Here is a 12,022-nt window from a genome sequence, read left to right on the forward strand (position 1 = left end):
CTATTAAATGTTCCCTGTGTACAAATTACCTGTATGTTTGCAGCAAGGTTTTAGGTCTTTGATTAATATTATTCCGATGTCTTTTTGGTAATAAACATGGATTTCATTTTCCAGCCTAACCTTTGATTAAAATATTTTTAAAAAGAGTTTTGTTGTTGGAATGATTAACATACCCATCATCTATGTTTTTTCAATAGAGTTATAGTAAATAATGTCCGAGATACTAACCATGTTTTGATTATTAACTATCTGAAATACATGTTTTAAAATGTTGTCCTTGGAGTGCCTGGGTGGCTCAGTCAGTTAAGCATCTGCCTTTGGCTCAGATGATGATCTCAGGGTCCTGGGATCGAGCCCTGAGTTGGGCTTCCTGCTCAATGGGGAGTTTGCTTCTCCCTCTCTCTCTGCCCCTCCCCCTGCTTGTGCGCTCTCTCTCTCTCTCTCAAATAAATGAATAAAATCTTTTATTTTATTTTATTTTTTTTTTATTTTTATTTTTTTTTAAAGATTTTATTTATTTCCTTGACAGAGAGAGACACAGCGAGAGAGGGAACACAAGCAGGGGGAGTGGGAGAGGGAGAAGCAGGCTTCCTGCCGAGCAGGGAGCCCGATGTGAGGCTCGATCCCAGGACCCTGAGATCATGACCTGAGCCGAAGGCAGACGCTTAACGACTGAGCCACCCAGGCGCCCTGAATAAAATCTTTTAAAAAAATAAAAATAAAATGTTGCCCTTGTGAGCTTTGAACTAAAAATAAGCATCGTTAACTGAATATTAAGCACTCTTATTTTCACATCTTAGTTTGAAGTTCCTGACCCTTACTTTTGACTCTTGGTGTGCTCATTTGTACTTCGTTTTATTTGCATTAATGGAATTTGTCATCAATATTAGTGTAGTCTGAAAATCTGATGAGGCCAAGGCCTTCTGTTCTTTAAATCATGGGAGTCCCTCCAATCACAGAACTGCCTTGAACAGACATAAGCTATCCTGCTTTTTTTTTTTTTTTTCCCCAAGATTTTATTTAGGAGGGAGAGAGGGCACATGAGTGGGGGGGTGGGGTGGACTTAGAGATAGATGGAGAAGGAGAGATTCTCAAGCAGACTCCACACTGAGCATGGAGCCCAATGCGGGGCTCGATCTCACAATCCTGAGATCATGACCTCAGCTGAAATCAAGCGTTAAATGCTCAACCGACTGAGCCACCCAGGTGCCCCTGTCCTGCTTCTTTTTGATTTCAGCCTCCTTCCCTCTTTTCTGGAATTGTTTTCCTTTGTCCTTTGCTTCCGTCATGCTGTTTCCTGTGGAGAGTGGGTGAACTTGTCTTTTTCCTTCTCCAGCACTGTTCTACCTCTCTAAGCCATGCCTCCATTTCCTCCTGCACAGTCCCAGCTCTTTTGTCACTGGCCATCTTTTCTCTAGTTTTATCACCTTCTGGTTAATCCTTCTCACCACTGCCAAATATCAGGGAAGGTTGAAGATGTCATTTGGTTTTTCCCTAAAAGCTGCCTGGGTTGACTTTCCTTTGCCTTGGTGAATTTACCTGGGACCAACGTCTGGTCTTCAGCGTTGAAGATTCAGAAACCTGCACTCATCAAGCTCAGAGGCTAGTGATTAAATCAGAGTATAGCAGTGAGAAATGTCATTATCACATTGACTGGAGCATCTAATATATTCTCTCTTTTGAGCCTGAGCCAAATTAGAAGCATAAGGCTGTTTGTTTCTCCCTCTGTCTCCATTCTCCTTCTTCCTTCAGATACTGCAGTTTTTCTTTTTACTCCCGATTTCCTACCTAAAATTGCCATATCCCTACATTCCCTATCCTCCCTGTTTGCCTTATTTTCTTCTGTAACACTTGTCATTATTGAAATATATATGAGTTCATTTCTATTTTAATCGTCTCTCCTCATTGGCATGTAGTAAGCTCCAAGATGACAGGGAATTTCAACTCTCTTGCCTACCACTGTATCCTTAGAATATGGAAGAACGTACACAGCAGGGATTTAATAAATATTTACTTACTGAATGAATGAATGATTGATTTTTATAATTTGAAATTTTAATGGGTTTATGCTAAATTCTCTTCACAGTACAGATTGCCTTCCCAGTTGGACCTTAATACCTGGAGTTTGGCTAAGCAAGCTTTCTCCTGAACAATGCCTTTAGGAGGGCAAAGTCAAGTGTTTCTGAGAATCTCTCTCTCTCTCTTTTTTTCCCAATATAGGAATAATCATCCCTTTTTCACCAAGATACATTTCTTTAAGCATGTTAATATTTCAGGGTCTATCAAACACTATTATATTTAGATCCATTTGGTTTCTTCAGTGTGACTTTGAAGCTCTTGTTGACCTCTGGAGTGTTGCTTTTAACTGTTGGTTTTCAAAGATGCTTCATTTTTCTAGTTTCTGTGCACTTCTTCATGTGGTCACTCCCTGCCTCACCCTCCAGGGTTCCGTCACACTGAACGACTTGAGATTCCCAAACTCAAGGTTCTCCTTTGTCTTGACTGCAGGCCCCTGGGCACACCGTCAGGTGTCCCTGGCACCTCTTATCCTTTCCCCATTCACCGTGTTGGTAATCCTTCCCTGTGCAGTTATATGCTCTTTTCAGGTGCTAAGTGAAAAATATTCAGGAATTTTATTTGGGTTTCCTTTCTTTTGGATTTAGTGTTTCTTAAAATGAGGCTACACTATAAACTTTTTATTTTTTAAATTTTTATAAAAAGATTTATTTATTTTAGAGAGAGGGGGCATGTGCACCCGTGAGCGTGAGCATGGGGGTTGGGACACCGGGAGAGGGAGAGAGACAGTCCTCAAGCAGACTCCTCACTGAGTGCGGAGCCTGACACGGGGCTCAATCTTATGACCCTGAGATCATGACCTGAGCCGAAATCAAGCGTCGGACACTTAAATGATTGAGCCACCCAGTTGCCCCTGCACTGTAAGCCTTTTAAAGCTCACTGATTATTTGCCATCACTCTCTCATATTACCATATAGAACTGACCCTTAGTAAGTAAATTAGCAAATATGCTTTTGTTGTTAAGAGAATTTAGTCCATATTATCTCTAATTGAGATCGGTGTTTCTGACCTTCTCTGACTACTAATCACTTTCCTGAATCAGTTGTAGCCTTATCATTTGCTCTCAGGTGAGAGCATCCCTGTAAGCATTTGTCATGGTATCATTCTTAACATCTTTGCTTGGATTTTATTTTTTACCTCTGGTGGAGCTCATTGCTTTTTTTTTTTTTTAAACTTATATTCAAATGTTTTAAAAGAAGTATATCCATAATTATTTCTTTCAAGAGAAAATTATCCTTTCCATCAAAATCTTGACAAAATTGTATTGGTTTCAAATTAAAAATGGACATCTTAAATTTCATATAAATTTTCCATTCTCCATTTGGGAAAAGGCTCACATTTGCCCCAAGCTTTATTGTGTATGTTAGTAAATTGTTGAAGTTACTGTTAGAGTCTACAAAGTTGTTACGCTTTGTTACATTTCTAAAGGAGTATAAGGAGTGTATTAATTGCTTTACCAATGAAGAAGTTAAAAATTTCAGGTCATGCTAGATTCTGGAGGAGCTGAGAGAATTATGTATTTGATCATAATGTCTATAATGAGTGTGCCTTTTATTTCTTAAATAACATTTATCTTTTCTCCTAAACCCTCTCTCTGGCATTCAGCTATCCATCTTTGTTTCTGTTTGCTGTATTGAGTATATAAATTTTGGTCCACTTGATTCATTGCTCCAGTTTCCAGTGCTCTTCTTGTCTTCTGAGGTGAGCTTTTTGAGGTTAGCTGCCAGTCGCCTAGTACAGCTCCTGTTTCTAGACTGTCTCTCGTGTGGCAGAGACGCCCTGCAGAGGAAGCGTGGGGAGGCACATGTCTGTCTGGTACGCTGGTAAGACAGTGATGTGGCTTTGACTCTAAAAAACAAGTGAGAATAAAGTTTATGATGATTCCTAAGGCGAATTGAATGCCTACTGTGTGCCAGACACAGTTCTTAGAAATGTATATTCTTTCCTGTATTTAATCCTCACAACAGCCTCATGAGATTGTTTTTTAATAGGTGACGAAAGTAAAGTGCAGAGAGGTTAAGAGACTTTACGTTGTCGTGTAACTGGTAAGCGGCTAAGACCGAGAATTACCTATTAGTCCATCAGATACTTTTGTGGGTTCAGAGGAGCAAGGAAGCCTCTCTAGTGTGGTTGGCAGAGAGGGATCTCGTGGGAGCCGAATACTCTTTGCATTATAGAGACTTTTGAAATGGGCCCCAAAAGATAGGTAGAATTGTGATGATTATGTATGGAGGTATATTCAGTTTCAGATGACCACTAACTGGGTGGCTTATAACTACACAAATTTATTACGTTACAGTTCCGGAAGTCAGAAGTCTAACACAGGTCTTGCAGTGCTAACGTGGTATAGGCAGGGCTGTGTTCTGTAGGCTGTTGGGGAGAATCTGTTTACTTCCTTTCTTCAGCCTCGAAAGGCCACCCACATTCCTTGCATATGATCCTCTTCTTCCATCTTCAAAGCCTGCAGTATCGTATTTCTCCTCCGACTCTCTCTCTCTCTCCCACTTTTAAGTGATTACATTGGAGCCACCTGGATACTCTATTTTAGTGTCAGCTGATTAGCATCCTTAATATCATCTGCAGCTTTAATTCCCGTTTGGCCTGCATAGTTCCTGGGAGTAGGATAGGTATGATGAGAACATTGTAGGTAGAGGAAAGAATGAGCAAAGGCGTGTGAGTGGACCACGTGAGTTGTTTATGAAGAAGATAATTTTCTCTGGGCAGTCTGGTGTTTCCAATGTATGCAAGGAAAAGTGGGATAAATCATCTTTTGTGTGAAGAATGTAATTGCCCCAGGGTGAGAAATTACACTTAATTCAGTTAGTAAAGGACAAGGAGAGCCGCTGAAGTCTGGAACAGAGGTGAGAAATAATCGTAGCTGGGCAGTAGGGATATTATTCTGGTACCAGCTTGTAATGTGCGTTGGTGTTGGAAGATAGGTACAGGGAGATCATTTATGAGGCCATTACAGTAACCCTGCCAGGAAGGACTAGGGGTCCGAGTGGTAGTTTGGGGAATGAATAGTAAGGATGGCAGAACTGTGTCACGGTTAAGAAAATGGGCTTTGGCATACGCCAGTGGAATTACTTGTAACCATTGATTTGGAAGTTCCAAGGAATGGCGGGGGATGGAAATACAAGGCCACAAAGAAGCTTTAGTTGGAGAGGCGTGAGTGAGTGAGGTCATGGAAGGTGAGTGCTTACTGTCTGCGCATAGGATATGGGAGGAGTCATCTATGAACTAGACGTAGTCAGAGATGAAGGTGTGTGAATAGGGAGAGTCATCCCATCAGTTGCTTTCGACCCCTTCAGGAGAAATAATGCTGGGATAGGTGAACCGTTTCAGGAGAGTGGGAAGATTCAAAATTAGTAAGTTTTGCTCCATGAAGATTACTCTTTGGAGGAGTTTAACTATAAAGGAAGAGAAGTGGTCTCTAGAGAATGGAAAGATGCTTCTGTCTGAGCCTGTTTAGAGGCAGGGGGTAAGGAGTAGAAATAAATATTGACAGCAGGAACTGTTTCAATGGGATCATGTATACAGATGGAAAAGTAAGCCTTGGCAAGGAAGAAGGACACTTTTGTGCATCCTTAGGTATAGGAGTAAAGGACATTGGTAAGCCCAAGTGTAGGACTTCGTTCTTTTTCTTAAAGGTCTTAAATGATTGAGTGTACAGAACATGGTTCCGTTCTTTCGCACTAGCAGGTGAAATAGAGGGTAGTGTTTCTGTGTTTTGTCCCATTATGTTTTAGTTAATATACTGTGATCTTTTGATGGCCCTGACTCGAGATAGGGCAAGTTCTTGATTGGAATACCAGCCTCCCTCCCCAGGATTCGTCAGCACTCCTTTCTCCTCTCTTCCTCCCATTGGTGTTGGTGTTCAGTTGTTATTCTATACTACGTATTTTCTATAAACTGGAAGTGACGTCACATGTTAGATTCGAATTAAGTATCTAGCCAGAAATGAGCTAGTTTCTGAGGTAAAGATAAAAATTTGAAGATTCATGCCAAAGTGTTTCATTTTTTTCATTAAATTGGTAGAATGTGTTTATAGTTCTGAAGTAGAGTATATGTGGGTGTTTATGTAGATTTAAAAAAAGGATCCATCCAACACTGTGGTCCACATAATAAGGAGTCATCCTGTGCATAGACACAAGAAGTGCACTGAGGTTGGAAAGCTTAGGTTTTGTTAGGGGCCCCATGTGTGTGATTGCCTTGTTTTTTTTTCTAGCAGTGGAGACAGAAGGTCCTAGGTAGTGTAGAGACAAAAAGTGAAAAGTTGGAAATTGGGCCATAAAGAAAATCTGTGCCTCATTTTTGCCTTCTCTGTCACTATTAAAGTCATCAGTTTTGACAATCTCTTGGCAATTTTTGTTCTTCCAAAGCCAAGAGTTGGATGCTGCTTAGCCGTTCTGATAGAAGTTGTATTGCTTTTTAGGTCCTACTATCAGATTATCCCTTGTTTGAAGGGATATTCCTCCCTGGGCTGAGCACATCTAAGAAAATACTGTCTGACCCTGTAATATTTTACTAACACTTTCTCTTTTAAGATTTATCTCATTTTTCTTGTTACTTGCCATCTGTCAGACATAAAATGATGGTATATGGGAACCTTTAAAGGGAAATCTAATTTTGAGATTATGTACTTGAAATTATTATCATTTTTTAAAGTATCTGTTACTTTTTTCCACCTGTAATATCATGTCTTTGTGGAAAAAAGCTAACTTGGATGTTTTCACTTTCTTTCTATAATGTTCAGAATTTACCATCTCTATCCAGTGCTGGATTCATAGGTGCTCTCTAAACATTTGAATGAATGAATGAATGAAAGAACGATAATTTATTTTATATAAGTGGAGTTGTTTTTAGAGAAATATAATCACACCTAATAACATTTTGTTATCTTTCTGGTTCTGATGATTACAACATGAAATAGTTATTAACTAGACATAATCATAGTACATTTGAAAATACAATTATTATGTGCTTACACATTACCAGGTATTGTGTTAAGTATTATGATATGCAAAGGTAAACATTTCGCAAGTCAACAGGTAACTAACATGGAATGAACTAATCCAAAACACGCAGCTCTAAACTCAGACTTAATTGCAGCTGCCGGATGGGGAGGATTTGGGTCTCTTTCTATTCTGTATCCTGGGGAATGCTTTTAGATTGCAACATGACTATCTTTCTAGGGGCTAAGGGTGCACAGCAGGGACCTGCAGACCTCGAATTTGAGAGCTGTGAGATACTCAGACACTTCCTCACCGCCCCTCTGTGAGACGCAGTGGCAGCCACACAGTAAAGTGGTTTCCCTGACCTTTGGCATCAAACAGGACTACCGCCATCATCAGTACATGCGCGGAACGTCGAAGCCTCAAATGCCATCTTTTTCTGTTACTCTTAAGTTAGAGCTTTCAGAAAATTACATTGTATAAAAAAACATTTTAAGAGGTATTTTAATTAGAAGCACTCTAAAAAGCTTTTTTTTTTTTTAAAGATTTTTTTATTTATTTATTTGAGAGAGAATGAGAGACAGAGAGCATGAGAGGGAGGAGGGTCAGAGGGAGAAGCAGACTCCCCGCTGAGCAGGGAGCCCGATGCGGGACTCGATCCCGGGACTCCAGGATCATGACCTGAGCCGAAGGCAGTCGCTTAACCAACTGAGCCACCCAGGCGCCCATTCTAAAAAGCTTTTAATTAAGGTTCCAAGGAAAGCCTCTTAGAAGGTTGAATATATGTGGGATCACACTCATACTAGGGTGAATCCTTTTAATATTGTGCGAGGACAAAGTTTGGAAAAGCTTATAATGTCTTTGAAATGACTGCATATTTTAGTATATTCAATAACGATTTATTGAGTTTTTGTATCTTAGCATCATGTGAAGAAATTAAGATTTTTTTCTTTAGTTCATGCTAGACTGTTGTTCCAATGTCCTGATGATATAAATCATGGCCGTCTTTTGAATACGCTGTCTTGAGAATAGCTCCTTCAGCTTCTGTGTCATCCTTAGACACAGCTGTTAGAAGGTCATAATAACCCTCTCTAAGAGGCAGAATCTCAAGATAAAACATTTCCCAGAAAGTTTTGGCAGACTATATAGTCATTCTCTTATTTAAAAATTATGGGTCAGTCTTGGCTTTTTATATGTCGGGCACTGATGACTGCAAATTAACCCGAGCCAGTTTCGTTACGTACAACTAACTCTTAGGGGTTTTTTGGATAGACGGTAGTCACTACCAATGGGGATTAGTTGCTTCCTTCCAGCCCAGCTGTCAGGTTATAATGAAAGCAAGTCCCAGTCCACAATCTGAAATAAGAACTTACTAAGCAAGCCGGCACAGTCCACCTGTTCTTGTAAGCCCGGTGAAGTCCGAACTCTCCTTTTGGGTGATTAAATCACACCTTGCGTTGAAAGGTTCACTTGAGCCCAGTGAGACAGTGTGGTCAGCCTCAGTCGACCAGAATCCTCTACCAGTGTTTGGAGTGATGGCCCAGTAGGGACCAAGCCCAAGAAGATCCTTAGTGTCCAAGCCAGGGCTGCCCGAAGTGTGGTTCATGGACCAGTGCTGGGTCATTAACTGCTGATGGCTGCTCTGTGACAAGGGGAGAAATGGACAGCAAACATTTGAGAAACTCTTAAGATAGTTTACCACTGCTGCAATAGCTTGGAATTAATTTTCATTGTATTTTATAAAAATGATGGTTTACTAGAAGTTGGAAATCAAAATCCTGGTCTGTCACTATAGGTTGAGAAACTGGTCTCAGCTGGTGTGTTAACAGATCCTTTACCCTACTGTGGAGACTATTTTAGCCAATCCACTTATCTGGAGTGCCACTGATTTCTCTCCTTAGATCTTGTTTCTACTACCCTTTATGCTAGGAGTTACCCACTTGTCCTTCGTAGCTAACCGCTACTTTCACAAGTGAAAACTTATTTCTGTCATCTATTATGCTAATTTGCAAAGCCTCTGCTGTTGAGCAAAGGTAATCTCTGGAAGGTAGTCTTTCTGATTAATTACTAGAAGAGAGAGACTGTTCTTTAGATTTGTAGCTTAAAATGACCTGCACATTTTATATTTTGCTCTCTACAGTAAATTCTTTCACAAAAGTAAACTACAGAAGTCCTAACATGGCTAATGCGAAGCCTGACTCGAGAGCTTGTAACCATTCTTGTAGCTGTCCCTAAGGTGAGCAGAGAGCTGTTGTTATTCTCGTTCTTCTGTAAACTTCTGGAGGCCAAGAACGTTATCTCCTCCTGGAGGCCATGAGCCTGGAGCGTGACATCGGCTTATTCCTGGAAAAGACACTGGAGTCTGTGGTTCATTGGAGAGAGCTCTGCATTTGGGTTTGGAGTCATAGACACTGTTGTTTTCTGGCTTGGTGACTCAGATAAGTTAGATCCCTCTTAGAGCTGATCTCTTTTCTGATGTAGACACGTGCTGCCTGTATTATATGTGTCCCCTCACACAGTATGAGTACTTCAGTAAGTGTCTTCCTTAGAATTTTGATGTTGCTGTATCCTCCACTCTACCAGTATTCTCCGAGACTCCTCCTCCCCTTTCTCTCTCTTCATCCTTTGTACTATCTAGGCCAGGAAGTGGCTGGTTCCACAATTTAAAGTTAGGAGTTCATTCAGTTCATCATCAGCTTATCAGTCTCCCGCTTCACTTGTTCAGTGTTAAGTGAACGACAAACTTAAAAAAAATTAATCTTAGTTTCCCCCATAGCTTTCGGTACAGTGTCTTGCTCACAGTATTCACTTCATAAATATTTTAGTGTTTTAGGGACAGCAGTGTTACTCAAATGCAGAGAATTTTTTCTGGCTGCACTGGAGTGTAATTGTAATTATTTCTCTCTTGCTCTAGTCATTTGTTTTGTAGAAAAAGAGAATATGATAATTTGGACTATGAATGAAGTGAAACTTATCTCAAACAATTAAATGTGTGAAATTGAAGTATTTATGGTGATTTTGAACTTGTTACATTTTTACTTTTATCCAAAAACTAGTTGTCCTGAAATTTGCTGCTTTTTTGATATCTTCAATGAAATCCCCAAATACCTTATTTTCACTTAAATACTGTTGACATAAAATTTTAGAGTAATCTTATTTTTAGTGCCTTATAAAGCTGGATTTGGGAAAGATCATTCATAAGAACAGTGGATGGCACTGTTGGTTCATACCTGTGAAGTAATTATCATTTAGTAGAACATTTAAATGCTGGTGTAATAAATGCCTTTGAATAAGAGGCCCAGCTAGAAATTTTAGGCAGAATTAGGATGGGGGTTTAATCTTAAATTTTGTAAATTCTTCTTTATGTAGTCATTGTTTTATATAAACTTTGAAATATATAACTGTCTTAGTAACTATATATAAAGAAATGGTTGGTTTTAAAAAAGCATTTCAGGGGCACCTGGGTGGCTCAGTCGTTAAGCGTCTGCCTTCGGCTCAGGTCATGATCCCAGAGTCCTGGGATCGAGCCCCACATCGGGCTCCCTGCTCTGCGGGAAGCCTGCCTCTCCCTCTCCCACTACCCCCTGCTTGTGTTTCCTCTCTTGCTGTGTCTCTCTCTGTCAAATAAATAAAATCTTTAAAAAAATAAAAAAATAAAAAAAAATAAAAAAGCATTTCAAATGCTAGCATGTTAGAGGATATACCATTGCTCCAACTAAAAAGTGCACCTTGCTTACTACTTTTCTAATTAAACAAAACTATGTAGTTTGAGGAAGGGATTAAAAAAACCTGAAAATTTAAAGATACTTAAATTTGGGTGCAACATTAAGGAAACCTTAGGTTATGGTTAATTGAGTAGAATGGTTAACACTTTCTTCAAGTTAGTTCATAGATTGTATGGTGAGGAGGTACATTAATTGTAAATAGTTACAGATGTATTTACAGTTTAGAAAGTTTTTAAAATTTTATTGCATGTGTAGAAGTCTTTTATGTTTGTTCATTAAGAAAACCAAAGAGCCCCCCGTCTGGACATTTATTTACTCAACAAATGTGGTGGAACATGTGTTAAGTGCTGAGGATAGATAGATGTGTCCATTAGGTGTTGGCGTCTGCCCGTGAGAATCCCCCAGGAGAGTGAACCAAGCACAAAACAGTTATAACATTGTCAATACAATAGTACAGGAGTAGACAGAGTTATATTAGGACCATGATGGATTGTCGGGATGTTAGGGAGGGCTTCCATAGAAAGTGGATATTTAGACTGTGTCTCAAAGTTTATCTCCTAGTTGGGTTCAGAGGAGACTTAAGCAGGTGGGAAGATGCACGCATGAACAGTGGTGTGGACTTGTCGCACGTCGGGCACGCATGCAGGCTGTGCCCTACACAGGGATGATGAGTCTGTGAGTGTGGTGGTGGTTTGAGTAGGGAATGGCAGAAGAAAGAAAGAGGTGGCTTGAGATTGCTTAGGTTCAGACCTTGGCCTCCTCATTTCATCATTTGCTGTGTGACATTGTATAAATTATTCAACCCCTCCATCAGGCTCAATTCTTTTATTTGTACAGTGGGGATAATCATACTATTGTGAGAATTGAAAGGTCATCTGTTAAAAGTAACTAACACCCTGCCTGGCACATAGCATCCGTTCACTGTGATTATTATTAAGTTTACTACTTTCACAACTATACAGAAGAGAAATCTGAGACTTAATTAAGGTGTAGTTTGCTGAGGACCCCGGGGCAGTAAGTGGCAGGGTTGTGACTTGAACCCCTTCATCTGACCAGTTCTTTTTCCAGTAAACCCCAAGGTCGGTGGTCTCTAGCTCAGTTTTTTATCCTTTCATTCCTACTGTAGTTGTTGGGTTAATGGAAAGGGATGCCGGTGTGAGCTAAAGTTTGAGAGTAAAGTGGAGGGTATCGTACTAAACCTGGGGGTGATACTGTGGGCCCCAGAGTTTTAAAAAGAGAATGGGCTGTCAAAGGGAGGTGGGCGAG

At 40.1% G+C, this 12,022-nt stretch overlaps 1 protein-coding gene across 4 annotated transcripts in view; it reads left to right on the top strand.

The window, feature by feature from the left end:
* Window positions 1-12,022, top strand: part of CDKAL1 (CDK5 regulatory subunit associated protein 1 like 1) — a 708,317-nt gene that overhangs the window by 225,268 nt on the left and 471,027 nt on the right. The gene's annotated exons all lie outside the window — the stretch shown is intronic.

The sequence above is a fragment of the Phoca vitulina genome, unplaced genomic scaffold (genome assembly GCF_004348235.1).
Source record: "Phoca vitulina isolate PV1807 unplaced genomic scaffold, GSC_HSeal_1.0 scaffold31, whole genome shotgun sequence".
In the NCBI taxonomy this organism is placed as follows: Eukaryota; Metazoa; Chordata; class Mammalia; order Carnivora; family Phocidae; genus Phoca; species Phoca vitulina.